This window comes from Taudactylus pleione, unplaced genomic scaffold (assembly GCF_031769625.1).
Source record: "Taudactylus pleione unplaced genomic scaffold, aTauple2 ptg000550l, whole genome shotgun sequence".
Lineage (NCBI taxonomy): Eukaryota > Metazoa > Chordata > Amphibia > Anura > Myobatrachidae > Taudactylus > Taudactylus pleione.
In genome coordinates, this window is record NW_028284952.1 from 3,080,001 (window position 1) to 3,105,000 (window position 25,000).

The window sequence follows — 25,000 nt, forward strand, 5'->3', positions numbered from 1 at the left end:
GGAAGCTATGCAGTGTTGGGCCTGGTTAGTACTTGGATGGGAGACCACCTGGGAATACCAGGTGCTGTAGGTAATTTTATACTGCCATAACATTCTTTTCTATTACATTTTACATTTAATTTTTTCAACTTATCAATGAATTTACTTGAGTTAAGAAGTAAAAGAGGTCTAAAGTTAATGTTTTTGAGCACCTACAGCCAAACCACACTGGACATGCCCAATCTCGCCTGATCTTGGAAGCTATGCAGTGTTGGGCCTGGTTAGTACTTGGATGGGAGACCACCTGGGAATACCAGGAGCTGTAGGTAATTTTATACTGTAATAACATTCTTTTCTATTACATTTTACATTTCATTTTTCAACTTATCATTGAATTTACTTGAGTTAAGAAGTAAAAGAGGTCTAAAGTTAATGTTTTTGAGCACCTACAGCCAAACCACACTGGACATGCCCAATCTCATCTGAACTTGGAAGCTATGCAGTGTTGGGCCTGGTTAGTACTTGGATGGGAGACCACCTGGGAATAGCAGGTGCTGTAGGTAATTTTATACTGCCATAACATTGTTTTCTATTACATTTTACATTTAATTTTTCAACTTATCAATGAATTTACTTGAGTTAAGAAGTAATAGAGGTCTAAAGTTAATGCTTTTGAGCACCTACAGCCAAACCACACTGGACATGCCCAATCTCGTCTGGTCTTGGAAGCTATGCAGTGTTGGGCCTGGTTTGTACTTGGATGGGAGACCACCTGGGAATACCAGGTGCTGTTTGCAATTTTAGACAGCCATAACATTCTTTTCTATTACATTTTACATTTAATTTTTTCAACTTATCAATGAATTTACTTGAGTTAAGAAGTAAAAGAGGTCTAAAGTTAATGTTTTGGAGCACTTACAGCCAAACCACACTGGACATGCCCAATCTCGTCTGATCTTGGAAGCTATGCATTGTTGGGCCTGGTTAGTACTTGGATGGGAGACCACCTGGGAATACCAGGTGCTGTAGGTAATTTTATACTGCCATAATGTTCTTTTCTATTACATTTTACATTTAATTTTTTCAACTTATCAATGAATTTACTTGAGTTAAGAAGTAATAGAGGTCTAAATTTAATGCTTTTGAGCATCTACAGCCAAACCTCACTGGACATGCCCAATCTCGTCTGATCTTGGAAGCTATGCAGTGTTGGGCCTGGTTTGTTCTTGGATGGGAGACCACCTGGGAATACATGGTGCTGTATGTAATTTTAGACAGCGAAAACATTCTTTTCTATTACATTTTACATTTAATTTTTTCAACTTATCAATGAATTTACTTGAGTTAAGAAGTAAAAGAGGTCTAAAGTTAATGTTTTTGAGCACCTACCCCCAAACCACACTGGACATGCCCAATCTCATCTGATCTTGGAATCTATGCAGTGTTGGGCCTGGTTATTACTTGGATGGGAGACCACCTGGGAATACCAGGTGCTGTAGGTAATTTTATACAGCCATAACATTCTTTCCTATTACATTTTACATTTAATTTTTTCAACTTATCAATGAATTTACTTGAGTTAAGAAGTAATAGAGGTCTAAAGTTAATGTTTTTGAGCACCTACAGCCAAACCACACTGGACATGCCCAATCTCATCTGATCTTGGAAGCTATGCAGTGTTGGGCCTGGTTAGTACTGGATGGGAGACCACCTGGGAATACCAGGTGCTGTAGGTAATTTTATGCAGCCATAACATTCTTTTCTATTACATTTTACATTTAATTTTTTCAACTTATCAATGAATTTACTTGAGTAAAGAAGTAAAAGAGGTCTAAAGTTATTGTTTTTGAGCTCCTTCAGCCAAACCACACTGGACATGCCCAATCTCGTCTGATCTTGTAAGCTATGCAGTGTTGGGCCTGGTTAGTACTTGGATGGGATACAACCTAGGAATCCCAGGTGCTGTAGGTAATTTTATACTGCCATAACAGTCTTTTCTATTACATTTTACATTTAATTTTTTCAACTTATCAATGAATTTACTTGAGTTAAGAAGTTATAGAGGTCTAAAGTTAATGCTTTTGAGCACCTACAGCCAAACCACAGTGGACATGCCCAATCTCGTCTGATCTTGGAAGCTGTGCAGTGTTGGGCCTGGTTTGTACTTGGATGGGAGACCACCTGGGAATACCAGGTGCTGTAGGTAATTTTAGACAGCCAAAACATTCTTTTCTATTACATTTTACATTTAATTTTTTCAACTTATCAATGAATTTACTTGAGTTAAGAAGTAAAAGAGGTCTAAAGTTAATATTTTTGAGCAACTACAGCCAAACCACACTGGACATGCCCAATCTCGTCTGATCTTGGAAGCTATGCAGTGTTGGGCCTGGTTAGTACTTGGATGGGAGACCACCTGGCAATACCAGGTGCTGTAGGTAATTTTATACTGCCATAACATTCTTTTCTATTACATTTTACATTACATTTTTTCAACTTATCAATGAATTTACTTGAGTTAAGAAGTAATAGAGGTCTAAATTTAATGCTTTTGAGCACCTACAGCCAAACCACACTGGACATGCCCAATCTCGTCTGATCTTGGAAGCTATGCAGTGTTGGGCCTGGTTTGTACTTGGATGGGAGACCACCTGGGAATACCAGGTGCTGTATGTAATTTTAGACAGCCAAAACATTCTTTTCTATTACATTTTACATTTAATTTTTTCAACTTATTAATGAATTTACTTCAGTTAAGAAGTAAAAGAGGTCTAAAGTTAATGTTTTTGAGCACCTACAGCCATACCACACTGGACATGCCCAATCTCATCTGATCTTGGAAGCTATGCAGTGTTGGGCCTGGTTAGTACTTGGATGGGAGACCACCTGGGAACACCAGGTGCTTTAGGTAATTTTATACAGCCATAACATTCTTTTCTTTTACATTTTACATTTAATTTTTTCAAATTATCAATGAATTTACTTGAGTTAAGAAGTAATAGAGGTCTAAAGTTAATGTTTTTGAGCACCTACAGCCAAACCACACTGGACATGCCCAATCTCGTCTGATCTTGGAAGCTATGCAGTGTTGGGCCTGGTTAGTACTTGGATGGGAGACCACCTGGGAATACCTGGTCCAGTAGGTAATTTTATGCAGCCATAACATTCTTTTCTATTACATTTTACATTTAATTTTTTCAACTTATCAAAGAATTTACTTGAGTAAAGAAGTAAAAGAGGTCTAAAGTAAATGTTTTGAGCTCCTTCAGCCAAACCACACTGGACATGCCCAATCTCGTCTGATCTTGGAAGCTATGCAGTGTTGGGCCTGGTTAGTACTTGGATGGGAGACCACCTAGGAATCCCAGGTGATGTAGGTATTTTTATACTGCCATAACAGTCTTTTCTATTACATTTTACATTTAATTTTTTCAACTTATCAATGAATTTACTTGAGTTAAGAAGTAATAGAGGTCTAAAGTTAATGCTTTTGAGCACCTACAGCCAAACCACACTGGACATGCCCAATCTCGTCTGATCTTGGAAGCTATGCAGTGTTGGACCTGGTTTGTACTTGGATGGGAGACCACCTGGGAATACCAGGTGCTGTATGTAATTTTAGACAGCCAAAACATTCTTTTCTATTACATTTTACATTTAATTTTTTCAACTTATCACTGAATTTACTTGAGTTAAGAAGTAATAGAGGTCTAAAGTTAATGCTTTTGAGCACCTACAGCCAAACCACACTGGACATGCCCAATCTCGTCTGATCTTGGAAGCTATGCAGTGTTGGGCCTGGTTTGGACTTGGAAGGGAGTCCACCTGGGAATACCAGGTGCTGTATGTAATTTTAGACAGCCAAAACATTCTTTTCTGTTACATTTTACATTTAATTTTTTCGACTTATCAATGAATTTACTTGAGTTAAGAAGTAAAAGAGGTCTAAATGTAATGCTTTTGAGGACCTACAGCCAAACCACACTGGACATGCCCAATCTTGCCTGATCTTGGAAGCTATGCAGTGTTGGGCTTGGTTTTTACTTGGATGGGAGACTACCTGGGAATACCAGGTGCTGTATGTAATTTTAGACAGCCAAAACATTCTTTTCTATTACATTTTACATTTAATTTTTTCAACTTATCAATGAATTTACTTGAGTTAAGAAGTAAAAGAGGTCTAAAGTTAATGTTTTTGAGCACCTACAGCCAAACCACACTGGACATGCCCAATCTCATCTGATCTTGGAAGCTATGCAGTGCTGGGCCTGGTTTGTACTTGGATGGGAGACCACCTGGGAATACCAGGTGCTGTATGTAATTTTAGACAGCCAAAACATTCTTTTCTATTACATTTTACTTTTAATTTTTTCATCTTATCAATGAATTTATTTGAGTTAAGGAGTAAAAGAGGTCTAAAGTTAATGTTTTTGAGCACCTACAGCCAAACCACACTGGACATGCCCAATCTCATCTGATCTTGGAAGCTATGCAGTGTTGGGCCTGGTTAGTACTTGGATGGGAGACCACCTGGGAATACCAGGTGCTGTAGGCAATTTTATACTGCCATAACATTCTTTTCTATTACATTTTACATTTAATTTTTTCAACTTATCAATGAATTTACTTGAGTTAAGAAGTAATAGAGGTCTAAATTTAATGCTTTTGAGGACCTACAGCCAAACCACACTGGACATGCCCAATCTTGCCTGATCTTGGAAGCTATGCAGTGTTGGGCCTGGTTTTTACTTGGATGGGAGACCACCTGGGAATACCAGGTGCTGTATGTAATTTTAGACAGCCAAAACATTCTTTTCTATTACATTTTACATTTAATTTTTTCAACTTATCAATGAATTTACTTGAGTTAAGGAGTAAAAGAGGTCTAAAGTTAATGTTTTTGAGCACCTACAGCCAAACCACACTGGACATGCCCAATCTCATCTGATGTTGGAAGCTATGCAGTGTTGGGCCTGGTTAGTACTTGGAAGGGAGACCACCTAGGAATCCCAGGTGCTGTAGGTAATTTTTTACTGAAATAACAGTCTTTTCTATTACATTTTACATTTAATTTTTTCAACTTATCAATGAATTTACTTGAGTTAAGAAGTAATAGAGGTCTAAAGTTAATGCTTTTGAGCACCTACAGCCAAACCACACTGGACATGCCCAATCTCATCTGATCTTGGAAGCTGTGCAGTGTTGGGCCTGGTTTGTACTTGGATGGGAGACCACCTGGGAATACCAGGTGCTGTAGGTAATTTTAGACAGCCAAAACATTCTTTTCTATTACATTTTACATTTAATTTTTTCAACTTATCAATGAATTTACTTGAGTTAAGAAGTAAAAGAGGTCTAAAGTTAATATTTTTGAGCACCTACAGCCAAACCACACTGGACATGCCCAATCTCGTCTGATCTTGGAAGCTATGCAGTGTTGGGCCTGGTTAGTACTTGGATGGGAGACCACCTGGCAATACCAGGTGCTGTAGGTAATTTTATACTGCCATAAAATTCTTTTCTATTACATTTTACATTACATTTTTTCAACTTATCAATGAATTTACTTGAGTTAAGAAGTAATAGAGGTCTAAATTTAATGTTTTTGAGCACCTACAGCCAAACCACACTGGACATGCCCAATCTCGTCTGATCTTGGAAGCTATGCAGTGTTGGGCCTGGTTAGTACTTGGATGGGAGACCACCTGGGATTACCAGGTGCTGTATGTAATTTTAGACAGCCAAAACATTCTTTTCTCTTACATTTTACATTTAATTTTTTCAACTTATTAATGAATTTACTTCAGTTAAGAAGTAAAAGAGGTCTAAAGTTAATGTTTTTGAGCACCTACAGCCATACCACACTGGACATGCCCAATCTCGTCTGATCTTGGAAGCTATGCAGTGTTGGGCCTGGTTAGTACTTGGATGGGAGACCACCTGGGAATACCAGGTGCTTTAGGTAATTTTATACAGCCATAACATTCTATTCTTTTACATTTTACATTTAATTTTTTCAAATTATCAATGAATTTACTTGAGTTAAGAAGTAATAGAGGTCTAAAGTTAATGTTTTTGAGCACCTACAGCCAAACCACACTGGACATGCCCAATCTCGTCTGATCTTGGAAGCTATGCAGTGTTGGGCCTGGTTAGTACTTGGATGGGAGACCACCTGGGAATACCTGGTCCTGTAGGTAATTTTATGCAGCCATAACATTCTTTTCTATTACATTTTACATTTAATTTTTTCAACTTATCAAAGAATTTACTTGAGTAAAGAAGTAAAAGAGGTCTAATGTAAATGTTTTGAGCTCCTTCAGCCAAACCACACTGGACATGCCCAATCTCGTCTGATCTTGGAAGCTATGCAGTGTTGGGCCTGGTTAGTACTTGGATGGGAGACCACCTAGGAATCCCAGGTGATGTAGGTAATTTTATACTGCCATAACAGTCTTTTCTATTACATTTTACATTTAATTTTTTCAACTTATCAATGAATTTACTTGAGTTAAGAAGTAATAGAGGACTAAATTTAATGCTTTTGAGCACCTACAGCCAAACCACACTGGACATGCCCAATCTCATCTGATCTTGGAAGCTATGCAGTGCTGGGCCTGGTTTGTACTTGGATGGGAGACCACCTGGGAAAACCAGGTGCTGTATGTAATTTTAGACAGCCAAAACATTCTTTTCTATTACATTTTACTTTTAATTTTTTCATCTTATCAATGAATTTATTTGAGTTAAGGAGTAAAAGAGGTCTAAAGTTAATGTTTTTGAGCACCTACAGCCAAACCACACTGGACATGCCCAATCTCATCTGATCTTGGAAGCTATGCAGTGTTGGGCCTGGTTAGTACTTGGATGGGAGACCACCTGGGAATACCAGGTGCTGTAGGCAATTTTATACTGCCATAACATTCTTTTCTATTACATTTTACATTTAATTTTTTCAACTTATCAATGAATTTACTTGAGTTAAGAAGTAATAGAGGTCTAAATTTAATGCTTTTGAGGACCTACAGCCAAACCACACTGGACATGCCCAATCTTGCCTGATCTTGGAAGCTATGCAGTGTTGGGCCTGGTTTTTACTTGGATGGGAGACCACCTGGGAATACCAGGTGCTGTATGTAATTTTAGACAGCCAAAACATTCTTTTCTATTACATTTTACATTTAATTTTTTCAACTTATCAATGAATTTACTTGAGTTAAGGAGTAAAAGAGGTCTAAAGTTAATGTTTTTGAGCACCTACAGCCAAACCACACTGGACATGCCCAATCTCATCTGATGTTGGAAGCTATGCAGTGTTGGGCCTGGTTAGTACTTGGAAGGGAGACCACCTAGGAATCCCAGGTGCTGTAGGTAATTTTTTACTGAAATAACAGTCTTTTCTATTACATTTTACATTTAATTTTTTCAACTTATCAATGAATTTACTTGAGTTAAGAAGTAATAGAGGTCTAAAGTTAATGCTTTTGAGCACCTACAGCCAAACCACACTGGACATGCCCAATCTCATCTGATCTTGGAAGCTGTGCAGTGTTGGGCCTGGTTTGTACTTGGATGGGAGACCACCTGGGAATACCAGGTGCTGTAGGTAATTTTAGACAGCCAAAACATTCTTTTCTATTACATTTTACATTTAATTTTTTCAACTTATCAATGAATTTACTTGAGTTAAGAAGTAAAAGAGGTCTAAAGTTAATATTTTTGAGCACCTACAGCCAAACCACACTGGACATGCCCAATCTCGTCTGATCTTGGAAGCTATGCAGTGTTGGGCCTGGTTAGTACTTGGATGGGAGACCACCTGGCAATACCAGGTGCTGTAGGTAATTTTATACTGCCATAAAATTCTTTTCTATTACATTTTACATTACATTTTTTCAACTTATCAATGAATTTACTTGAGTTAAGAAGTAATAGAGGTCTAAATTTAATGTTTTTGAGCACCTACAGCCAAACCACACTGGACATGCCCAATCTCGTCTGATCTTGGAAGCTATGCAGTGTTGGGCCTGGTTAGTACTTGGATGGGAGACCACCTGGGATTACCAGGTGCTGTATGTAATTTTAGACAGCCAAAACATTCTTTTCTCTTACATTTTACATTTAATTTTTTCAACTTATTAATGAATTTACTTCAGTTAAGAAGTAAAAGAGGTCTAAAGTTAATGTTTTTGAGCACCTACAGCCATACCACACTGGACATGCCCAATCTCGTCTGATCTTGGAAGCTATGCAGTGTTGGGCCTGGTTAGTACTTGGATGGGAGACCACCTGGGAATACCAGGTGCTTTAGGTAATTTTATACAGCCATAACATTCTATTCTTTTACATTTTACATTTAATTTTTTCAAATTATCAATGAATTTACTTGAGTTAAGAAGTAATAGAGGTCTAAAGTTAATGTTTTTGAGCACCTACAGCCAAACCACACTGGACATGCCCAATCTCGTCTGATCTTGGAAGCTATGCAGTGTTGGGCCTGGTTAGTACTTGGATGGGAGACCACCTGGGAATACCTGGTCCTGTAGGTAATTTTATGCAGCCATAACATTCTTTTCTATTACATTTTACATTTAATTTTTTCAACTTATCAAAGAATTTACTTGAGTAAAGAAGTAAAAGAGGTCTAAAGTAAATGTTTTGAGCTCCTTCAGCCAAACCACACTGGACATGCCCAATCTCGTCTGATCTTGGAAGCTATGCAGTGTTGGGCCTGGTTAGTACTTGGATGGGAGACCACCTGGGAATACCAGGTGATGTAGGTAATTTTATACTGCCATAACAGTCTTTTCTATTACATTTTACATTTAATTTTTTCAACTTATCAATGAATTTACTTGAGTTAAGAAGTAATAGTGGTCTAAAGTTAATGCTTTTGAGCACCTACAGCCAAACCACACTGGACATGCCCAATCTCGTCTGATCTTGGAAGCTATGCAGTGTTGGACCTGGTTTGTACTTGGATGGGAGACCACCTGGGAATACCAGGTGCTGTATGTAATTTTATGCAGCCATAACATTCTTTTCTATTACATTTTACATCTAATTTTTTCAACTTATCAAAGAATTTACTTGAGTAAAGTAGTAAAAGAGGTCTAAAGTAAATGTTTTGAGCTCCTTCAGCCAAACCACACTGGACATGCCCAATCTTGTCTGATCTTGGAAGCTATGCAGTGTTGGGCCTGGTTAGTACTTGGATGGGAGACCACCTGGGAATACCAGGTGCTGTATGTAATTTTAGACAGCCAAAACATTCTTTTCTATTACATTTTACATTTAATTTTTTCAACTTATCAATGAATTTACTTGAGTTAAGAAGTAAAAGAGGTCTAAAGTTAATGTTTTTGAGCACCTACAGCCAAACCACACTGGACATGCCCAATCTCATCTGATCTTGGAAGCTATGCAGTGCTGGGCCTGGTTTGTACTTGGATGGGAGACCACCTGGGAATACCAGGTGCTGTATGTAATTTTAGACAGCCAAAACATTCTTTTCTATTACATTTTACTTTTAATTTTTTCATCTTATCAATGAATTTATTTGAGTTAAGGAGTAAAAGAGGTCTAAAGTTAATGTTTTTGAGCACCTACAGCCAAACCACACTGGACATGCCCAATCTCATCTGATCTTGGAAGCTATGCAGTGTTGGGCCTGGTTAGTACTTGGATGGGAGACCACCTGGGAATACCAGGTGCTGTAGGCAATTTTATACTGCCATAACATTCTTTTCTATTACATTTTACATTTAATTTTTTCAACTTATCAATGAATTTACTTGAGTTAAGCAGTAATAGAGGTCTAAAGTTAATGCTTTTGAGCACCTACAGCCAAACCACACGGGACATGCCCAATCTCGTCTGATCTTGGAAGCTGTGCAGTGTTGGGCCTGGTTTGTACTTGGATGGGAGACCACCTGGGAATACCAGGTGCTGTAGGTAATTTTAGACAGCCAAAACATTCTTTTCTATTACATTTTACATTTAATTTTTTCAACTTATCAATGAATTTACTTGAGTTAAGAAGTAAAAGAGGTCTAAAGTTAATATTTTTGAGCACCTACAGCCAAACCACACTGGACATGCCCAATCTCGTCTGATCTTGGAAGCTATGCAGTGTTGGGCCTGGTTAGTACTTGGATGGGAGACCACCTGGCAATACCAGGTGCTGTAGGTAATTTTATACTGCCATAAAATTCTTTTCTATTACATTTTACATTACATTTTTTCAACTTATCAATGAATTTACTTGAGTTAAGAAGTAATAGAGGTCTAAATTTAATGCTTTTGAGCACCTACAGCCAAACCACACTGGACATGCCCAATCTCGTCTGATCTTGGAAGCTATGCAGTGTTGGGCCTGGTTTGTACTTGGATGGGAGACCACCTGGGATTACCAGGTGCTGTATGTAATTTTAGACAGCCAAAACATTCTTTTCTCTTACATTTTACATTTAATTTTTTCAACTTATTAATGAATTTACTTCAGTTAAGAAGTAAAAGAGGTCTAAAGTTAATGTTTTTGAGCACCTACAGCCATACCACACTGGACATGCCCAATCTCGTCTGATCTTGGAAGCTATGCAGTGTTGGGCCTGGTTAGTACTTGGATGGGAGACCACCTGGGAATACCAGGTGCTTTAGGTAATTTTATACAGCCATAACATTCTTTTCTTTTACATTTTACATTTAATTTTTTCAAATTATCAATGAATTTACTTGAGTTAAGAAGTAATAGAGGTCTAAAGTTAATGTTTTTGAGCACCTACAGCCAAACCACACTGGACATGCCCAATCTCGTCTGATCTTGGAAGCTATGCAGTGTTGGGCCTGGTTAGTACTTGGATGGGAGACCACCTGGGAATACCTGGTCCTGTAGGTAATTTTATGCAGCCATAACATTCTTTTCTATTACATTTTACATTTAATTTTTTCAACTTATCAAAGAATTTACTTGAGTAAAGAAGTAAAAGAGGTCTAAAGTAAATGTTTTGAGCTCCTTCAGCCAAACCACACTGGACATGCCCAATCTCGTCTGATCTTGGAAGCTATGCAGTGTTGGGCCTGGTTAGTACTTGGATGGGAGACCACCTAGGAATCCCAGGTGATGTAGGTAATTTTATACTGCCATAACAGTCTTTTCTATTACATTTTACATTTAATTTTTTCAACTTATCAATGAATTTACTTGAGTTAAGAAGTAATAGTGGTCTAAAGTTAATGCTTTTGAGCACCTACAGCCAAACCACACTGGACATGCCCAATCTCGTCTGATCTTGGAAGCTATGCAGTGTTGGACCTGGTTTGTACTTGGATGGGAGACCACCTGGGAATACCAGGTGCTGTATGTAATTTTAGACAGCCAAAACATTCTTTTCTATTACATTTTACATTTAATTTTTTCAACTTATCAATGAATTTACTTGAGTTAAGAAGTAATAGAGGTCTAAAGTTAATGTTTTTGAGCACCTACAGCCAAACCACACTGGACATGCCCAATCTCGTCTGATCTTGGAAGCTATGCAGTGTTGGGCCTGGTTAGTACTTGGATGGGAGACCACCTGGGAATACCTGGTCCTGTAGGTAATTTTATGCAGCCATAACATTCTTTTCTATTACATTTTACATTTAATTTTTTCAACTTATCAAAGAATTTACTTGAGTAAAGTAGTAAAAGAGGTCTAAAGTAAATGTTTTGAGCTCCTTCAGCCAAACCACACTGGACATGCCCAATCTCGTCTGATCTTGGAAGCTATGCAGTGTTGGGCTTGGTTAGTACTTGGATGGGAGACCACCTAGGAATCCCAGGTGCTGTAGGTAATTTTATACTGCCATAACAGTCTTTTCTATTACATTTTACATTTAATTTTTTCAACTTATCAATGAATTTACTTGAGTTAAGAAGTAATAGAGGTCTAAAGTTAATGCTTTTGAGCACCTACAGCCAAACCACACTGGACATGCCCAATCTCGTCTGATCTTGGAAGCTATGCAGTGTTGGGCCTGGTTTGTACTTGGATGGAAGACCACCTGGGAATACCAGGTGCTGTATGTAATTTTAGACAGCCAAAACATTCTTTTCTATTACATTTTACATTTAATTTTTTCAACTTATCAATGAATTTACTTGAGTTAAGAAGTAATAGAGGTCTAAAGTTAATGCTTTTGAGCACCTACAGCCAAACCACACTGGATATGCCCAATCTCGTCTGATCTTGGAAGCTATGCAGTGTTGGGCCTGGTTTGGACTTGGAAGGGAGTCCACCTGGGAAGACCAGGTGCTGTATGTAATTTTAGACAGCCAAAACATTCTTTTCTATTACATTTTACATTTAATTTTTTCAACTTATCAATGAATTTACTTGAGTTAAGAAGTAAAAGAGGTCTAAAGTTAATGTTTTTGAGCACCTACAGCCAAACCACACTGGACATGCCCAATCTCGTCTGATCTTGGAAGCTATGCAGTGTTGGGACTGGTTAGTACTTGGATGGGAGACCACCTGGGAATACCAGATGCTGTAGGCAATTTTATACTGCCATAACATTCTTTTCTATTACATTTTACATTTAATTTTTTCAACTTATCAATGAATTTACTTGAGTTAAGAAGTAATAGAGGTCTAAATTTAATGCTTTTGAGGACCTACAGCCAAACCACACTGGACATGCCCAATCTTGCCTGATCTTGGAAGCTATGCAGTGTTGGGCCTTGTTTTTACTTTGATGGGAGACCACCTGGGAATACCAGGTGCTGTATGTAATTTTAGACAGCCAAAACATTCTTTTCTATTACATTTTACATTTAATTTTTTCAACTTATCAATGAATTTACTTGAGTTAAGAAGTAAAAGAGGTCTAAAGTTAATGTTTTTGAGCTCCTACAGCCAAACCACACTGGACATGCCCAATCTCATCTGATCTTGGAAGCTATGCAGTGCTGGGCCTGGTTTGTACTTGGATGGGAGACCACCTGGGAATACCAGGTGCTGTATGTAATTTTAGACAGCCAAAACATTCTTTTCTATTACATTTTACTTTTAATTTTTTCATCTTATCAATGAATTTATTTGAGTTAAGGAGTAAAAGAGGTCTAAAGTTAATGTTTTTGAGCACCTACAGCCAAACCACACTGGACATGCCCAATCTCGTCTGATCTTGGAAGCTATGCAGTGTTGGGCCAGGTTAGTACTTGGATGGGAGACCACCTGGGAATACCAGGTGCTGTAGGCAATTTTATACTGCCATAACATTCTTTTCTATTACATTTGACATTTAATTTTTTCAACTTATCAATGAATTTACTTGAGTTAAGAAGTAATAGAGGTCTAAATTTAATGCTTTTGAGGACCTACAGCCAAACCATACTGGACATGCCCAATCTTGCCTGATCTTGGAAGCTATACAGTGTTGGGCCTGGTTTTTACTTGGATGGGAGACCACCTGGGAATACCAGGTGAAGTATGTAATTTTAGACAGCCAAAACATTCTTTTCTATTACATTTTACATTTAATTTTTTCAACTTATCAATGAATTTACTTGAGTTAAGAAGTAAAAGAGGTCTAAAGTTAATGTTTTTGAGCACCTACAGCCAAACCACACTGGACATGCCCAATCTCATCTGATCTTGGAAGCTATGCAGTGCTGGGCCTGGTTTGTACTTGGATGGGAGACCACCTGGGAATACCAGGTGCTGTATGTAATTTTAGACAGCCAAAACATTCTTTTCTATTACATTTTACTTTTAATTTTTTCATCTTATCAATGAATTTACTTGAGTTAAGGAGTAAAAGAGGTCTAAAGTTAATGTTTTTGAGCACCTACAGCCAAACCACACTGGACATGCCCAATCTCGTCTGATGTTGGAAGCTATGCAGTGTTGGGCCTGGTTAGTACTTGGATGGGAGAGCACCTAGGAATCCCAGGTGCTGTAGGTAATTTTTTACTGAAATAACAGTCTTTTCTATTACATTTTACATTTAATTTTTTCAACTTATCAATGAATTTACTTGAGTTAAGAAGTAAAAGAGGTCTAAAGTTAATGCTTTTGAGCACCTAAAGCCAAACCACACTGGACATGCCCAAACTCGTTTGATCTTGGAAGTTATGCAGTGTTGGGCCTGGTTAGTACTTGGACGGGAGACCACCTGGGAATACCAGGTGCTGTAGGTAATTTTATATAGCCATAACATTCTTTTCTATTACATTTTACGTTACATTTTTTCAACTTATCAATGAATTTACTTGAGTTAAGAAGTAACAGAGGTCTAAAGTTAATGTTTTTGAGTACCTACAGTCAAACCACACTGGACATGCCCAATCTCGTTCTTATCTTGAAAGCTATGCAGTGTTGGGCCTGGTTAGTACTTGGATGGGAGACCACCTGGGAATGCCAGGTGCTGTAGGTAATTTTATACTGCCATAACATTCTTTTCTATTAGATTTTACATTTAATTTTTTCAACTTATCAATGAATTTACTTGAGTTAAGAAGAAAAAGAGGTCTAAAGTTAATATTTTTGAGCACCTACAGCCAAACCACACTGAACATGCCCAATCTCACCTGATCTTGGAAGCTATACAGTGTTGGGCCTGGTTAGTACTTGGACGGGAGACCACCTGGGAATACCAGGTGCTGTAGGTAATTTTATATAGCCATAACATTCTTTTCTATTACATTTTACATTTAATTTTTTCAACTTATCAATGAATTTACTTGAGTTAAGAAGTAAAAGAGGTCTAAAGTTAATGCTTTTGAGCACCTACAGCCAAACCACACTGGACATGCCCAATCTCGTCTGATCTTGGAAGCTATGCAGTGTTGGGTCTGGTTTGGACTTGGAAGGGAGTCCACCTGGGAACACCAGGTGCTGTATGTAATTTTAGACAGCCAAAACATTCTTTTCTATTACATTTTACATTTAATTTTTTCAACTTATCATTGAATTTACTTGAGTTAAGAAGTAAAAGAGGTCTAAAGTTAATGTTTTTGAACACCTACAGCCAAACCACACTGGACATGACCAATCTCGTCTGATCTTGGAAGCTATGCAGTGTTGGGCCTGGTTAGTACTTGGATGAGAGACCACCTGGGAATACCAGGTGCTGTAGGTAATTTTATACAGCCATAACATTCTTTTCTATTACATTTTACATTTAATTTTTTCATCTTATCAATGAATTTACTTGAGTTAAGGAGTAAAAGAGGTCTAAAGTTAATGTTTTTGAGCACCTACAGCCAAACCACACTGGACATGCCCAATCTCGTCTGATCTTGGAAGCTATGCAGTGTTGGGCCTGGTTAGTATTTGGATGGGAGACCACCTAGGAATCCCAGGTGCTGTAGGTAATTTTTCACTGCCATAACAGTCTTTTCTATTACATTTTACATTTAATTTTTTCAACTTATCAATGAATTTACTTGAGTTAAGAAGTAAAAGAGGTCTAAAGTTAATGCTTTTGAGCACCAACAGCCAAACCACACTGGACATGCCCAATCTCTTTTGATCTTGGAAGCTATGCAGTGTTGGGCCTGGTTAGTACTTGGATGGGAGACCACCTGGGAATACCAGGTGCTGTAGGTAATTTTATATAGCCATAACATTCTTTTCTATTACATTTTACATTACATTTTTTCAACTTATAAATGAATTTACTTGAGTTAAGAAGTAAAAGAGGTCTAAAGTTAATGTTTTTGAGCACCTACGGTCAAACCACACTGGACATGCCCAATCTCGTCTGATCTTGAAAGCTATGCAGTGTTGGGCATGGTTAGTACTTGGATGGGAGACCACCTGGGAATGCCAGGTGCTGTAGGTAATTTTATACTGCCATAACATTCTTTTCTTTTACATTTTACATTTAATTTTTTCAACTTAACAATGAATTTACTTGAGTTAAGAAGAAAAAGAGGTCTAAAGTTAATATTTTTGAGCACCTACAGCCATACCACACTGAACATGCCCAATCTCGTCTGATCTTGGAAGCTATGCAGTGTTGGGCCTGGTTAGTACTTGGATGGGAGACCACCTGGGAATACCAGGTGCTGTAGGTAATTTTATACTGCCATAACATTCTTTTCTATTACATTTTACATTAACTTTTTTCAACTTATCAATGAATTTACTTGAGTTAAGAAGTAAAAGAGGTCTAAAGTTAATGTTTTTGAGCACCTACAGCCAAACCACACTGGACATGCCCAATCTCATCTGATCTTGGAAGCTATGCAGTGCTGGGCCTGGTTTGTACTTGGATGGGAGACCACCTGGGAATACCAGGTGCTGTATGTAATTTTAGACAGCCAAAACATTCTTTTCTATTACATTTTACTTTTAATTTTTTCATCTTATCAATGAATTTACTTGAGTTAAGGAGTAAAAGAGGTCTAAAGTTAATGTTTTTGAGCAACTACAGCCAAACCACACTGGACATGCCCAATCTCGTCTGATGTTGGAAGCTATGCAGTGTTGGGCCTGGTTAGTACTTGGATGGGAGACCACCTAGGAATCCCAGGTGCTGTAGGTAATTTTTTACTGAAATAACAGTCTTTTCTATTACATTTTACATTTAATTTTTTCAACTTATCAATGAATTTACTTGAGTTAAGAAGTAAAAGAGGTCTAAAGTTAATGCTTTTGAGCACCTAAAGCCAAACCACACTGGACATGCCCAAACTCGTTTGATCTTGGAAGTTATGCAGTGTTGGGCCTGGTTAGTACTTGGACGGGAGACCACCTGGGAATACCAGGTGCTGTAGGTAATTTTATATAGCCATAACATTCTTTTCTATTACATTTTACGTTACATTTTTTCAACTTATCAATGAATTTACTTGAGTTAAGAAGTAACAGAGGTCTAAAGTTAATGTTTTTGAGTACCTACAGTCAAACCACACTGGACATGCCCAATCTCATTCTTATCTTGAAAGCTATGCAGTGTTGGGCCTGGTTAGTACTTGGATGGGAGACCACCTGGGAATGCCAGGTGCTGTAGGTAATTTTATACTGCCATAACATTCTTTTCTATTAGATTTTACATTTAATTTTTTCAACTTATCAATGATGAATTTACTTGAGTTAAGAAGAAAAAGAGGTCTAAAGTTAATATTTTTGAGCACCTACAGCCAAACCACACTGAACATGCCCAATCTCACCTGATCTTGGAAGCTATGCAGTGTTGGGCCTGGTTTGGACTTGGAAGAGAGTCCATCTGGGAAGACCAGGTGCTGTATGTAATTTTAGACAGCCAAAACATTCTTTTCTATTACATTTTACATTTAATTTTTTCAACTTATCAATGAATTTACTTGAGTTAAGAAGTAAAAGAGGTCTAAAGTTAATGTTTTTGAGCTCCTACAGCCAAACCACACTGGACATGCCCAATCTCATCTGATCTTGGAAGCTATGCAGTGCTGGGCCTGGTTTGTACTTGGATGGGAGACCACCTGGGAATACCAGGTGCTGTATGTAATTTTAGACAGCCAAAACATTCTTTTCTATTACATTTTACTTTTAATTTTTTCATCTTATCAATGAATTTATTTGAGTTAAGGAGTAAAAGAGGTCTAAAGTTAATGTTTTTGAGCACCTACAGCCAAACCACACTGGACATGCCCAATCTCGTCTGATCTTGGAAGCTATGCAGTGTTGGGCCAGGTTAGGACTTGGATGGGAGACCACCTGGGAATACCAGGTGCTGTAGGCAATTTTATACTGCCATAACATTCTTTTCTATTACATTTGACATTTAATTTTTTCAACTTATCAATGAATTTACTTGAGTTAAGAAGTAATAGAGGTCTAAATTTAATGCTTTTGAGGACCTACAGCCAAACCATACTGGACATGCCCAATCTTGCCTGATCTTGGAAGCTATACAGTGTTGGGCCTGGTTTTTACTTGGATGGGAGACCACCTGGGAATACCAGGTGAAGTATGTAATTTTAGACAGCCAAAACATTCTTTTCTATTACATTTTACATTTAATTTTTTCAACTTATCAATGAATTTACTTGAGTTAAGAAGTAAAAGAGGTCTAAAGATAATGTTTTTGAGCACCTACAGCCAAACCACACTGGACATGCCCAATCTCATCTGATCTTGGAAGCTATGCAGTGCTGGGCCTGGTTTGTACTTGGATGGGAGACCACCTGGGAATACCAGGTGCTGTATGTAATTTTAGACATCCAAAACATTCTTTTCTATTACATTTTACTTTTAATTTTTTCATCTTATCAATGAATTTACTTGAGTTAAGGAGTAAAAGAGGTCTAAAGTTAATGTTTTTGAGCACCTATAGCCAAACCACACTGGACATGCCCAATCTCGTCTGATGTTGGAAGCTATGCAGTGTTGGGCCTGGTTAGTACTTGGATGGGAGACCACCTAGGAATCCCAGGTGCTGTAGGTAATTTTTTACTGAAATAACAGTCTTTTCTATTACATTTTACATTTAATTTTTTCAACTTATCAATGAATTTACTTGAGTTAAGAAGTAAAAGAGGTCTAAAGTTAATGCTTTTGAGCACCTAAAGCCAAACCACACTGGACATGCCCAAACTCGTTTGATCTTGGAAGTTATGCAGTGTTGGGCCTGGTTAGTACTTGGACGGGAGACCACCTGGGAATACCAGGTGCTGTAGGTAATTTTATATAGCCATAACATTCTTTTCTATTACATTTTACGTTACATTTTTTCAACTTAACAATGAATTTACTTGAGTTAAGAAGTAACAGAGGTCTAAAGTTAATGTTTTTGAGTACCTACAGTCAAACCACACTGGACATGCCCAATCTCGTTCTTATCTTGAAAGCTATGCAGTGTTGGGCCTGGTTAGTACTTGGATGGGAGACCACCTGGGAATGCCAGGTGCTGTAGGTAATTTTATACTGCCATAACATTCTTTTCTATTAGATTTTACATTTAATTTTTTCAACTTATCAATGAATTTACTTGAGTTAAGAAGAAAAAGATGTCTAAAGTTAATATTTTTGAGCACCTACAGCCAAACCACACTGAACATGCCCAATCTCACCTGATCTTGGAAGCTATGCAGTGTTGGGCCTGGTTAGTACTTGGACGGGAGACCACCTGGGAATACCAGGTGCTGTAGGTAATTTTATATAGCCATAACATTCTTTTCTATTACATTTTACATTTAATTTTTTCAACTTATCAATGAATTTACTTGAGTTAAGAAGTAATAGAGGTCTAAAGTTAATGCTTTTGAGCACCTACAGCCAAACCACACTGGACATGCCCAATCTCGTCTGATCTTGGAAGCTATGCAGTGTTGGGCCTGGTTAGTACTTGGATGAGAGACCACCTGGGAATACTAGGTGCTGTAGGTAATTTTATACAGCCATAACATTCTTTTCTATTACATTTTACATTTAATTTTTTCATCTTATCAATGAATTTACTTGAGTTAAGGAGTAAAAGAGGTCTAAAGTTAATGTTTTTGAGCACCTACAGCAAAACCACACTGGACATGCCCAATCTCATCTGATCTTGGAAGCTATGCAGTGTTGGGCCTGGTTAGTACTTGGATGGGAGACCACCTAGGAATCCCAGGTGCTGTAGGTAATTTTTCACTGCCATAACACTCTTTTCTATTACATTTTACATTTAATTTTTTCAACTTAGCAATGAATTTACTTGAGTTAAGAAGTAAAAGAGGTCTAAAGTTAATGCTTTTGAGCACCAACAGCCAAACCACACTGGACATGCCCAATCTCTTTTGATCTTGGAAGCTATGCAGTGTTGGGCCTGGTTAGTACTTGGATGGGAGACCACCTGGGAATACCAGGTGCTGTAGGTAATTTTATATAGCCATAACATTCTTTTCTATTACATTTTACATTACATTTTTTCAACTTATCAATGAATTTACTTGAGTTAAGAAGTAAAAGAGGTCTAAAGTTAATGTTTTTGAGCACCTACGGTCAAACCACACTGGACATGCCCAATCTCGTCTGATCTTGAAAGCTATGCAGTGTTGGGCATGGTTAGTACTTGGATGGGAGACCACCTGGGAATGCCAGGTGCTATAGGTAATTTTATACTGCCATAACATTCTTTTCTTTTACATTTTACATTTAATTTTTTCAACTTAACAATGAATTTACTTGAGTTAAGAAGAAAAAGAGGTCTAAAGTTAATATTTTTGAGAACATACAGCCATACCACACTGAACATGCCCAATCTCGTCTGATCTTGGAAGCTATGCAGTGTTGGGCCTGGTTAGTACTTGGATGGGAGACCACCTGGGAATACCAGGTGCTGTAGGTAATTTTATACTGCCATAACATTCTTTTCTATTACATTTTACATTAAATTTTTTCAACTTATCAATGAATTTACTTGAGTTAAGAAGTAAAAGAGGTCTAAAGTTAATGTTTTTGAGCACCTACAGCCAAACCACACTGGACATGCCCAATCTCATCTGATCTTGGAAGCTATGCAGTGCTGGGCCTGGTTTGTACTTGGATGGGAGACCACCTGGGAATACCAGGTGCTGTATGTAATTTTAGACAGCCAAAACATTCTTTTCTATTACATTTTACTTTTAATTTTTTCATCTTATCAATGAATTTACTTGAGTTAAGGAGTAAAAGAGGTCTAAAGTTAATGTTTTTGAGCACCTACAGCCAAACCACACTGGACATGCCCAATCTCGTCTGATGTTGGAAGCTATGCAGTGTTGGGCCTGGTTAGTACTTGGATGGGAGACCACCTAGGAATCCCAGGTGCTGTAGGTAATTTTTTACTGAAATAACAGTCTTTTCTATTACATTTTACATTTAATTTTTTCAACTTATCAATGAATTTACTTGAGTTAAGAAGTAAAAGAGGTCTAAAGTTAATGCTTTTGAGCACCTAAAGCCAAACCACACTGGACATGCCCAAACTCGTTTGATCTTGGAAGTTATGCAGTGTTGGGCCTGGTTAGTACTTGGACGGGAGACCACCTGGGAATACCAGGTGCTGTAGGTAATTTTATATAGCCATAACATTCTTTTCTATTACATTTTACGTTACATTTTTTCAACTTATCAATGAATTTACTTGAGTTAAGAAGTAACAGAGGTCTAAAGTTAATGTTTTTGAGTACCTACAGTCAAACCACACTGGACATGCCCAATCTCATTCTTATCTTGAAAGCTATGCAGTGTTGGGCCTGGTTAGTACTTGGATGGGAGACCACCTGGGAATGCCAGGTGCTGTAGGTAATTTTATACTGCCATAACATTCTTTTCTATTAGATTTTACATTTAATTTTTTCAACTTATCAATGATGAATTTACTTGAGTTAAGAAGAAAAAGAGGTCTAAAGTTAATATTTTTGAGCACCTACAGCCAAACCACACTGAACATGCCCAATCTCACCTGATCTTGGAAGCTATGCAGTGTTAGGCCTGGTTAGTACTTGGACGGGAGACCACCTGGGAATACCAGGTGCTGTAGGTAATTTTATATAGCCATAACATTCTTTTCTATTACATTTTACATTTAATTTTTTCAACTTATCAATGAATTTACTTGAGTTAAGAAGTAATAGAGGTCTAAAGTTAATGCTTTTGAGCACCTACAGCCAAACCACACTGGACATGCCCAATCTCGTCTGATCTTGGAAGCTATGCAGTGTTGGGTCTGGTTTGGACTTGGAAGGGAGTCCACCTGGGAATACCAGGTGCTGTATGTAATTTTAGACAGCCAAAACATTCTTTTCTATTACATTTTACATTTAATTTTTTCAACTTATCATTGAATTTACTTGAGTTAAGAAGTAAAAGAGGTCTAAAGTTAATGTTTTTGAGCACCTACAGCCAAACCACACTGGACATGACCAATCTCGTCTGATCTTGGAAGCTATGCAGTGTTGGGCCTGGTTAGTACTTGGATGAGAGACCACCTGGGAATACCAGGTGCTGTAGGTAATTTTATACAGCCATAACTTTCTTTTCTATTACATTTTACATTTAATTTTTTCATCTTATCAATGAATTTACTTGAGTTAAGGAGTAAAAGAGGTCTAAAGTAAATGTTTTTGAGCACCTACAGCCAAACCACACTGGACATGCCCAATCTCGTCTGATCTTGGAAGCTGTGCAGTGTTGGGCCTGGTTAGTACTTGGATGGGAGACCACCTAGGAATCCCAGGTGCTGTAGGTAATTTTTCACTGCCATAACAGTCTTTTCTCTTACATTTTACATTTAATTTTTTCAACTTATCAATGAATTTACTTGAGTTAAGAAGTAAAAGAGGTCTAAAGTTAATGCTTTTGAGCACCAACAGCCAAACCACACTGGACATGCCCAATCTCTTTTGATCTTGGAAGCTATGCAGTGTTGGGCCTGGTTAGTACTTGGATGGGAGACCACCTGGGAATACCAGGTGCTGTAGGTAATTTTATATAGCCATAACATTCTTTTCTATTACATTTTACATTACATTTTTTCAACTTATCAATGAATTTACTTGAGTTAAGAAGTAAAAGAGGTCTAAAGTTAATGCTTTTGAGCACCTACGGTCAAACCACACTGGACATGCCCAATCTCGTCTGATCTTGAAAGCTATGCAGTGTTGGGCATGGTTAGTACTTGGATGGGAGACCACCTGGGAATGCCAGGTGCTGTAGGTAATTTTATACTGCCATAACATTCTTTTCTTTTACATTTTACATTTAATTTTTTCAACTTAACAATGAATTTACTTGAGTTAAGAAGAAAAAGAGGTCTAAAGTTAATATTTTGAGCACCTACAGCCATACCACACTGAACATGCCCAATCTCGTCTGATCTTGGAAGCTATGCAGTGTTGGGCCTGGTTAGTACTTTGATGGGAGACCACCTGGGAATACCAGGTGCTGTAGGTAATTTTATACAGCCATAACATTCTTTTCTATTACATTTTACATAAAATTTTTTCAACTTATCAATGAATTTTCTTGAGTTAAGAAGTAAAAGAGGTCTAAAGTTAATGTTTTTGAGCACCTACAGCCAAACCACACTGCATATGCAGAATCTTGTTTGATCTTGGAAGCTATGCAGTGTTGGGCCTGGTTAGTACTTGGATGGGAGACCACCTGGGAATACCAGGTGCTGTAGGTAATTTTATACTGCCATAACATTCTTTTCTATTACATTTAACATTTAATTTTTTCAACTTATCAATGAATTTACTTGAGTTAAGAAGTAAAAGAGGTCTAAAGTTAATGTTTTTGAGCACCTACAGCCAAACCTCACTGGACATGCCCAATCTCGCCTGATCTTGGAAGCTATGCAGTGTTGGGCCTGGTTAGTACTTGGATGGGAGACCACCTGGGAATACCAGGAGCTGTAGGTAATTTTATACTGTAATAACATTCTTTTCTATTACATTTTACATTTCATTTTTCAACTTATCATTGAATTTACTTGAGTTAAGAAGTAAAAGAGGTCTAAAGTTAATGTTTTTGAGCACCTACAGCCAAACCACACTGGACATGCCCAATCTCGTCTGAACTTGGGAGCTATGCAGTGTTGGGCCTGGTTAGTACTTGGATGGGAGACCACCTGGGAATAGCAGGTGCTGTAGGTAATTTTATACTGCCATAACATTGTTTTCTATTACATTTTACATTTAATTTTTCAACTTATCAATGAATTTACTTGAGTTAAGAAGTAATAGAGGTCTAAAGTTAATGCTTTTGAGCACCTACAGCCAAACCACACTGGACATGCCCAATCTCGTCTGGTCTTGGAAGCTATGCAGTGTTGGGCCTGGTTTGTACTTGGATTGGAGACCACCTGGGAATACCAGGTGCTGTTTGCAATTTTAGACAGCCAAAACATTCTTTTCTATTACATTTTACATTTAATTTTTTCAACTTATCAATGAATTTACTTGAGTTAAGAAGTAAAAGAGGTCTAAAGTTAATGCATTTGAGCACTTACAGCCAAACCACACTGGACATGCCCAATCTCGTCTGATCTTGGAAGCTATGCATTGTTGGGTCTGGTTAGTACTTGGATGGGAGACCACCTGGGAATACCAGGTGCTGTAGGTAATTTTATACTGCCATAACGTTCTTTTCTATTACATTTTACATTTAATTTTTTCAACTTATCAATGAATTTACTTGAGTTAAGAAGTAATAGAGGTCTAAATTTAATGCTTTTGAGCATCTACAGCCAAACCTCACTGGACATGCCCAATCTCGTCTGATCTTGGAAGCTATGCAGTGTTGGGTCTGGTTTGTTCTTGGATGGGAGACCACCTGGGAATACCTGGTGCTGTATGTAATTTTAGACAGCGAAAACATTCTTTTCTATTACATTTTACATTTAATTTTTTCAACTTATCAATGAATTTACTTGAGTTAAGAAGTAAAAGAGGTCTAAAGTTAATGTTTTTGAGCACCTACAGCCAAACCACACTGGACATGCCCAATCTCGTCTGATCTTGGAAGCTATACAGTGTTGGGCCTGGTTAGTACTTGGATGGGAGACCACCTAGGAATCCCAGGTGCTGTAGGTAATTTTTCACTGCCATAACAGCCTTTTCTATTACATTTTACATTTAATTTTTTCAACTTATCAATGAATTTACTTGAGTTAAGAAGTAAAAGAGGTCTAAAGTTAATGCTTTTGAGCACCAACAGCCAAACCACAGTGGACATGCCCAATCTCTTTTGATCTTGGAAGCTATGCAGTGTTGGGCCTGGTTAGTACTTGGATGGGAGACCACCTGGGAATACCAGGTGCTGTAGGTAATTTTATATAGCCATAACATTCTTTTCTATTACATTTTACATTACATTTTTTCAACTTATCAATGAATTTACTTGAGTTAAGAAGTAAAAGAGGTCTAAAGTTAATGTTTTTGAGCACCTACAGCCAAACCACACTGGACATGCCCAATCTCGTCTGATCTTGAAAGCTATGCAGTGTTGGGCATGGTTAGTACTTGGATGGGAGACCACCTGGGAATGCCAGGTGCTGTAGGTAATTTTATACTGCCATAACA

The 25,000-nt window shown here is 37.7% G+C and overlaps 8 non-coding genes and 96 pseudogenes across 8 annotated transcripts; all 104 read left to right on the plus strand.

Moving 5' to 3' along the window:
- LOC148494952 (5S ribosomal RNA) overlaps positions 1-73 on the plus strand; it is a 119-nt pseudogene extending 46 nt beyond the window's left edge.
- A 116-nt stretch (positions 74-189) lies between these two features.
- LOC148494953 (5S ribosomal RNA) lies at positions 190-308 on the plus strand (annotated as a pseudogene).
- Positions 309-423: 115 nt separating this feature from the next.
- Positions 424-542, plus strand: LOC148494954 (5S ribosomal RNA). The gene has a single exon (XR_015871174.1). It is a non-coding gene; the product is annotated as a 5S ribosomal RNA (ribosomal RNA).
- A 115-nt stretch (positions 543-657) lies between these two features.
- LOC148494955 (5S ribosomal RNA) lies at positions 658-776 on the plus strand (annotated as a pseudogene).
- A 116-nt stretch (positions 777-892) lies between these two features.
- Positions 893-1,011, plus strand: LOC148494956 (5S ribosomal RNA; annotated as a pseudogene).
- Positions 1,012-1,127: 116 nt separating this feature from the next.
- Positions 1,128-1,246, plus strand: LOC148494957 (5S ribosomal RNA; annotated as a pseudogene).
- A 116-nt stretch (positions 1,247-1,362) lies between these two features.
- On the plus strand, positions 1,363-1,481 carry LOC148494958 (5S ribosomal RNA; annotated as a pseudogene).
- A 116-nt stretch (positions 1,482-1,597) lies between these two features.
- On the plus strand, positions 1,598-1,715 carry LOC148494959 (5S ribosomal RNA; annotated as a pseudogene).
- Positions 1,716-1,831: 116 nt separating this feature from the next.
- On the plus strand, positions 1,832-1,950 carry LOC148494960 (5S ribosomal RNA; annotated as a pseudogene).
- A 116-nt stretch (positions 1,951-2,066) lies between these two features.
- Positions 2,067-2,185, plus strand: LOC148494961 (5S ribosomal RNA; annotated as a pseudogene).
- A 116-nt stretch (positions 2,186-2,301) lies between these two features.
- LOC148494962 (5S ribosomal RNA) lies at positions 2,302-2,420 on the plus strand (annotated as a pseudogene).
- A 116-nt stretch (positions 2,421-2,536) lies between these two features.
- On the plus strand, positions 2,537-2,655 carry LOC148494963 (5S ribosomal RNA; annotated as a pseudogene).
- Positions 2,656-2,771: 116 nt separating this feature from the next.
- LOC148494964 (5S ribosomal RNA) lies at positions 2,772-2,890 on the plus strand. Its single transcript, XR_015871151.1, has one exon. It is a non-coding gene; the product is annotated as a 5S ribosomal RNA (ribosomal RNA).
- A 116-nt stretch (positions 2,891-3,006) lies between these two features.
- LOC148494965 (5S ribosomal RNA) lies at positions 3,007-3,125 on the plus strand (annotated as a pseudogene).
- A 115-nt stretch (positions 3,126-3,240) lies between these two features.
- On the plus strand, positions 3,241-3,359 carry LOC148494966 (5S ribosomal RNA; annotated as a pseudogene).
- A 116-nt stretch (positions 3,360-3,475) lies between these two features.
- Positions 3,476-3,594, plus strand: LOC148494967 (5S ribosomal RNA; annotated as a pseudogene).
- Positions 3,595-3,710: 116 nt separating this feature from the next.
- LOC148494968 (5S ribosomal RNA) lies at positions 3,711-3,829 on the plus strand (annotated as a pseudogene).
- Positions 3,830-3,945: 116 nt separating this feature from the next.
- Positions 3,946-4,064, plus strand: LOC148494969 (5S ribosomal RNA; annotated as a pseudogene).
- A 116-nt stretch (positions 4,065-4,180) lies between these two features.
- Positions 4,181-4,299, plus strand: LOC148494970 (5S ribosomal RNA; annotated as a pseudogene).
- Positions 4,300-4,415: 116 nt separating this feature from the next.
- Positions 4,416-4,534, plus strand: LOC148494971 (5S ribosomal RNA). Its single transcript, XR_015871306.1, has one exon. It is a non-coding gene; the product is annotated as a 5S ribosomal RNA (ribosomal RNA).
- A 116-nt stretch (positions 4,535-4,650) lies between these two features.
- LOC148494972 (5S ribosomal RNA) lies at positions 4,651-4,769 on the plus strand (annotated as a pseudogene).
- Positions 4,770-4,885: 116 nt separating this feature from the next.
- On the plus strand, positions 4,886-5,004 carry LOC148494973 (5S ribosomal RNA; annotated as a pseudogene).
- A 116-nt stretch (positions 5,005-5,120) lies between these two features.
- On the plus strand, positions 5,121-5,239 carry LOC148494974 (5S ribosomal RNA; annotated as a pseudogene).
- Positions 5,240-5,355: 116 nt separating this feature from the next.
- Positions 5,356-5,474, plus strand: LOC148494975 (5S ribosomal RNA; annotated as a pseudogene).
- Positions 5,475-5,590: 116 nt separating this feature from the next.
- On the plus strand, positions 5,591-5,709 carry LOC148494976 (5S ribosomal RNA; annotated as a pseudogene).
- Positions 5,710-5,825: 116 nt separating this feature from the next.
- On the plus strand, positions 5,826-5,944 carry LOC148494977 (5S ribosomal RNA; annotated as a pseudogene).
- A 116-nt stretch (positions 5,945-6,060) lies between these two features.
- On the plus strand, positions 6,061-6,179 carry LOC148494978 (5S ribosomal RNA; annotated as a pseudogene).
- Positions 6,180-6,294: 115 nt separating this feature from the next.
- Positions 6,295-6,413, plus strand: LOC148494979 (5S ribosomal RNA; annotated as a pseudogene).
- A 116-nt stretch (positions 6,414-6,529) lies between these two features.
- Positions 6,530-6,648, plus strand: LOC148494980 (5S ribosomal RNA; annotated as a pseudogene).
- A 116-nt stretch (positions 6,649-6,764) lies between these two features.
- Positions 6,765-6,883, plus strand: LOC148494981 (5S ribosomal RNA). Its single transcript, XR_015871307.1, has one exon. It is a non-coding gene; the product is annotated as a 5S ribosomal RNA (ribosomal RNA).
- A 116-nt stretch (positions 6,884-6,999) lies between these two features.
- On the plus strand, positions 7,000-7,118 carry LOC148494982 (5S ribosomal RNA; annotated as a pseudogene).
- A 116-nt stretch (positions 7,119-7,234) lies between these two features.
- Positions 7,235-7,353, plus strand: LOC148494983 (5S ribosomal RNA; annotated as a pseudogene).
- Positions 7,354-7,469: 116 nt separating this feature from the next.
- Positions 7,470-7,588, plus strand: LOC148494984 (5S ribosomal RNA; annotated as a pseudogene).
- A 116-nt stretch (positions 7,589-7,704) lies between these two features.
- LOC148494985 (5S ribosomal RNA) lies at positions 7,705-7,823 on the plus strand (annotated as a pseudogene).
- Positions 7,824-7,939: 116 nt separating this feature from the next.
- On the plus strand, positions 7,940-8,058 carry LOC148494986 (5S ribosomal RNA; annotated as a pseudogene).
- A 116-nt stretch (positions 8,059-8,174) lies between these two features.
- On the plus strand, positions 8,175-8,293 carry LOC148494987 (5S ribosomal RNA; annotated as a pseudogene).
- A 116-nt stretch (positions 8,294-8,409) lies between these two features.
- Positions 8,410-8,528, plus strand: LOC148494988 (5S ribosomal RNA; annotated as a pseudogene).
- Positions 8,529-8,643: 115 nt separating this feature from the next.
- On the plus strand, positions 8,644-8,762 carry LOC148494989 (5S ribosomal RNA; annotated as a pseudogene).
- A 116-nt stretch (positions 8,763-8,878) lies between these two features.
- On the plus strand, positions 8,879-8,997 carry LOC148494990 (5S ribosomal RNA; annotated as a pseudogene).
- A 115-nt stretch (positions 8,998-9,112) lies between these two features.
- On the plus strand, positions 9,113-9,231 carry LOC148494991 (5S ribosomal RNA; annotated as a pseudogene).
- Positions 9,232-9,347: 116 nt separating this feature from the next.
- On the plus strand, positions 9,348-9,466 carry LOC148494992 (5S ribosomal RNA; annotated as a pseudogene).
- A 116-nt stretch (positions 9,467-9,582) lies between these two features.
- On the plus strand, positions 9,583-9,701 carry LOC148494993 (5S ribosomal RNA). The gene has a single exon (XR_015871309.1). It is a non-coding gene; the product is annotated as a 5S ribosomal RNA (ribosomal RNA).
- A 116-nt stretch (positions 9,702-9,817) lies between these two features.
- LOC148494994 (5S ribosomal RNA) lies at positions 9,818-9,936 on the plus strand (annotated as a pseudogene).
- Positions 9,937-10,052: 116 nt separating this feature from the next.
- Positions 10,053-10,171, plus strand: LOC148494995 (5S ribosomal RNA; annotated as a pseudogene).
- Positions 10,172-10,287: 116 nt separating this feature from the next.
- On the plus strand, positions 10,288-10,406 carry LOC148494996 (5S ribosomal RNA; annotated as a pseudogene).
- Positions 10,407-10,522: 116 nt separating this feature from the next.
- Positions 10,523-10,641, plus strand: LOC148494997 (5S ribosomal RNA; annotated as a pseudogene).
- A 116-nt stretch (positions 10,642-10,757) lies between these two features.
- LOC148494998 (5S ribosomal RNA) lies at positions 10,758-10,876 on the plus strand (annotated as a pseudogene).
- A 115-nt stretch (positions 10,877-10,991) lies between these two features.
- Positions 10,992-11,110, plus strand: LOC148494999 (5S ribosomal RNA; annotated as a pseudogene).
- Positions 11,111-11,226: 116 nt separating this feature from the next.
- On the plus strand, positions 11,227-11,345 carry LOC148495000 (5S ribosomal RNA; annotated as a pseudogene).
- A 116-nt stretch (positions 11,346-11,461) lies between these two features.
- On the plus strand, positions 11,462-11,580 carry LOC148495001 (5S ribosomal RNA; annotated as a pseudogene).
- Positions 11,581-11,695: 115 nt separating this feature from the next.
- LOC148495002 (5S ribosomal RNA) lies at positions 11,696-11,814 on the plus strand (annotated as a pseudogene).
- Positions 11,815-11,930: 116 nt separating this feature from the next.
- Positions 11,931-12,049, plus strand: LOC148495003 (5S ribosomal RNA; annotated as a pseudogene).
- Positions 12,050-12,165: 116 nt separating this feature from the next.
- Positions 12,166-12,284, plus strand: LOC148495004 (5S ribosomal RNA; annotated as a pseudogene).
- A 116-nt stretch (positions 12,285-12,400) lies between these two features.
- LOC148495005 (5S ribosomal RNA) lies at positions 12,401-12,519 on the plus strand (annotated as a pseudogene).
- Positions 12,520-12,635: 116 nt separating this feature from the next.
- LOC148495006 (5S ribosomal RNA) lies at positions 12,636-12,754 on the plus strand (annotated as a pseudogene).
- Positions 12,755-12,870: 116 nt separating this feature from the next.
- LOC148495007 (5S ribosomal RNA) lies at positions 12,871-12,989 on the plus strand (annotated as a pseudogene).
- Positions 12,990-13,105: 116 nt separating this feature from the next.
- LOC148495008 (5S ribosomal RNA) lies at positions 13,106-13,224 on the plus strand (annotated as a pseudogene).
- A 351-nt stretch (positions 13,225-13,575) lies between these two features.
- Positions 13,576-13,694, plus strand: LOC148495009 (5S ribosomal RNA; annotated as a pseudogene).
- Positions 13,695-13,810: 116 nt separating this feature from the next.
- LOC148495010 (5S ribosomal RNA) lies at positions 13,811-13,929 on the plus strand (annotated as a pseudogene).
- A 116-nt stretch (positions 13,930-14,045) lies between these two features.
- LOC148495011 (5S ribosomal RNA) lies at positions 14,046-14,164 on the plus strand (annotated as a pseudogene).
- A 116-nt stretch (positions 14,165-14,280) lies between these two features.
- LOC148495012 (5S ribosomal RNA) lies at positions 14,281-14,400 on the plus strand (annotated as a pseudogene).
- A 116-nt stretch (positions 14,401-14,516) lies between these two features.
- Positions 14,517-14,635, plus strand: LOC148495013 (5S ribosomal RNA; annotated as a pseudogene).
- A 116-nt stretch (positions 14,636-14,751) lies between these two features.
- Positions 14,752-14,870, plus strand: LOC148495014 (5S ribosomal RNA; annotated as a pseudogene).
- A 116-nt stretch (positions 14,871-14,986) lies between these two features.
- Positions 14,987-15,105, plus strand: LOC148495015 (5S ribosomal RNA; annotated as a pseudogene).
- Positions 15,106-15,221: 116 nt separating this feature from the next.
- On the plus strand, positions 15,222-15,340 carry LOC148495016 (5S ribosomal RNA; annotated as a pseudogene).
- A 116-nt stretch (positions 15,341-15,456) lies between these two features.
- On the plus strand, positions 15,457-15,575 carry LOC148495017 (5S ribosomal RNA; annotated as a pseudogene).
- Positions 15,576-15,691: 116 nt separating this feature from the next.
- On the plus strand, positions 15,692-15,810 carry LOC148495018 (5S ribosomal RNA; annotated as a pseudogene).
- A 116-nt stretch (positions 15,811-15,926) lies between these two features.
- LOC148495019 (5S ribosomal RNA) lies at positions 15,927-16,045 on the plus strand. The gene has a single exon (XR_015870222.1). It is a non-coding gene; the product is annotated as a 5S ribosomal RNA (ribosomal RNA).
- A 116-nt stretch (positions 16,046-16,161) lies between these two features.
- On the plus strand, positions 16,162-16,280 carry LOC148495020 (5S ribosomal RNA; annotated as a pseudogene).
- A 116-nt stretch (positions 16,281-16,396) lies between these two features.
- Positions 16,397-16,515, plus strand: LOC148495021 (5S ribosomal RNA; annotated as a pseudogene).
- A 116-nt stretch (positions 16,516-16,631) lies between these two features.
- LOC148495022 (5S ribosomal RNA) lies at positions 16,632-16,750 on the plus strand (annotated as a pseudogene).
- Positions 16,751-16,866: 116 nt separating this feature from the next.
- Positions 16,867-16,986, plus strand: LOC148495023 (5S ribosomal RNA; annotated as a pseudogene).
- Positions 16,987-17,340: 354 nt separating this feature from the next.
- Positions 17,341-17,459, plus strand: LOC148495024 (5S ribosomal RNA; annotated as a pseudogene).
- A 116-nt stretch (positions 17,460-17,575) lies between these two features.
- LOC148495025 (5S ribosomal RNA) lies at positions 17,576-17,694 on the plus strand (annotated as a pseudogene).
- Positions 17,695-18,045: 351 nt separating this feature from the next.
- LOC148495026 (5S ribosomal RNA) lies at positions 18,046-18,164 on the plus strand (annotated as a pseudogene).
- A 116-nt stretch (positions 18,165-18,280) lies between these two features.
- On the plus strand, positions 18,281-18,399 carry LOC148495027 (5S ribosomal RNA; annotated as a pseudogene).
- A 116-nt stretch (positions 18,400-18,515) lies between these two features.
- LOC148495028 (5S ribosomal RNA) lies at positions 18,516-18,634 on the plus strand (annotated as a pseudogene).
- Positions 18,635-18,750: 116 nt separating this feature from the next.
- Positions 18,751-18,870, plus strand: LOC148495029 (5S ribosomal RNA; annotated as a pseudogene).
- Positions 18,871-18,986: 116 nt separating this feature from the next.
- LOC148495030 (5S ribosomal RNA) lies at positions 18,987-19,105 on the plus strand (annotated as a pseudogene).
- Positions 19,106-19,221: 116 nt separating this feature from the next.
- Positions 19,222-19,340, plus strand: LOC148495031 (5S ribosomal RNA; annotated as a pseudogene).
- A 116-nt stretch (positions 19,341-19,456) lies between these two features.
- LOC148495032 (5S ribosomal RNA) lies at positions 19,457-19,575 on the plus strand (annotated as a pseudogene).
- Positions 19,576-19,691: 116 nt separating this feature from the next.
- Positions 19,692-19,810, plus strand: LOC148495033 (5S ribosomal RNA; annotated as a pseudogene).
- Positions 19,811-19,926: 116 nt separating this feature from the next.
- On the plus strand, positions 19,927-20,045 carry LOC148495034 (5S ribosomal RNA; annotated as a pseudogene).
- Positions 20,046-20,161: 116 nt separating this feature from the next.
- Positions 20,162-20,280, plus strand: LOC148495035 (5S ribosomal RNA). The gene has a single exon (XR_015870486.1). It is a non-coding gene; the product is annotated as a 5S ribosomal RNA (ribosomal RNA).
- Positions 20,281-20,396: 116 nt separating this feature from the next.
- Positions 20,397-20,515, plus strand: LOC148495036 (5S ribosomal RNA; annotated as a pseudogene).
- Positions 20,516-20,631: 116 nt separating this feature from the next.
- LOC148495037 (5S ribosomal RNA) lies at positions 20,632-20,750 on the plus strand (annotated as a pseudogene).
- A 116-nt stretch (positions 20,751-20,866) lies between these two features.
- On the plus strand, positions 20,867-20,985 carry LOC148495038 (5S ribosomal RNA; annotated as a pseudogene).
- A 116-nt stretch (positions 20,986-21,101) lies between these two features.
- LOC148495039 (5S ribosomal RNA) lies at positions 21,102-21,221 on the plus strand (annotated as a pseudogene).
- Positions 21,222-21,340: 119 nt separating this feature from the next.
- LOC148495040 (5S ribosomal RNA) lies at positions 21,341-21,459 on the plus strand (annotated as a pseudogene).
- A 116-nt stretch (positions 21,460-21,575) lies between these two features.
- Positions 21,576-21,694, plus strand: LOC148495041 (5S ribosomal RNA; annotated as a pseudogene).
- A 116-nt stretch (positions 21,695-21,810) lies between these two features.
- On the plus strand, positions 21,811-21,929 carry LOC148495042 (5S ribosomal RNA; annotated as a pseudogene).
- A 116-nt stretch (positions 21,930-22,045) lies between these two features.
- Positions 22,046-22,164, plus strand: LOC148495043 (5S ribosomal RNA; annotated as a pseudogene).
- Positions 22,165-22,280: 116 nt separating this feature from the next.
- On the plus strand, positions 22,281-22,399 carry LOC148495044 (5S ribosomal RNA; annotated as a pseudogene).
- Positions 22,400-22,515: 116 nt separating this feature from the next.
- On the plus strand, positions 22,516-22,634 carry LOC148495045 (5S ribosomal RNA; annotated as a pseudogene).
- Positions 22,635-22,749: 115 nt separating this feature from the next.
- LOC148495046 (5S ribosomal RNA) lies at positions 22,750-22,868 on the plus strand. Its single transcript, XR_015870356.1, has one exon. It is a non-coding gene; the product is annotated as a 5S ribosomal RNA (ribosomal RNA).
- Positions 22,869-22,984: 116 nt separating this feature from the next.
- LOC148495047 (5S ribosomal RNA) lies at positions 22,985-23,103 on the plus strand (annotated as a pseudogene).
- A 116-nt stretch (positions 23,104-23,219) lies between these two features.
- LOC148495048 (5S ribosomal RNA) lies at positions 23,220-23,338 on the plus strand (annotated as a pseudogene).
- A 115-nt stretch (positions 23,339-23,453) lies between these two features.
- LOC148495049 (5S ribosomal RNA) lies at positions 23,454-23,572 on the plus strand (annotated as a pseudogene).
- Positions 23,573-23,687: 115 nt separating this feature from the next.
- Positions 23,688-23,806, plus strand: LOC148495050 (5S ribosomal RNA; annotated as a pseudogene).
- Positions 23,807-23,922: 116 nt separating this feature from the next.
- Positions 23,923-24,041, plus strand: LOC148495051 (5S ribosomal RNA; annotated as a pseudogene).
- A 116-nt stretch (positions 24,042-24,157) lies between these two features.
- Positions 24,158-24,276, plus strand: LOC148495052 (5S ribosomal RNA; annotated as a pseudogene).
- A 116-nt stretch (positions 24,277-24,392) lies between these two features.
- LOC148495053 (5S ribosomal RNA) lies at positions 24,393-24,511 on the plus strand (annotated as a pseudogene).
- Positions 24,512-24,627: 116 nt separating this feature from the next.
- LOC148495054 (5S ribosomal RNA) lies at positions 24,628-24,746 on the plus strand (annotated as a pseudogene).
- A 116-nt stretch (positions 24,747-24,862) lies between these two features.
- On the plus strand, positions 24,863-24,981 carry LOC148495055 (5S ribosomal RNA; annotated as a pseudogene).
- The last annotated feature ends 19 nt before the right edge of the window (positions 24,982-25,000 follow it).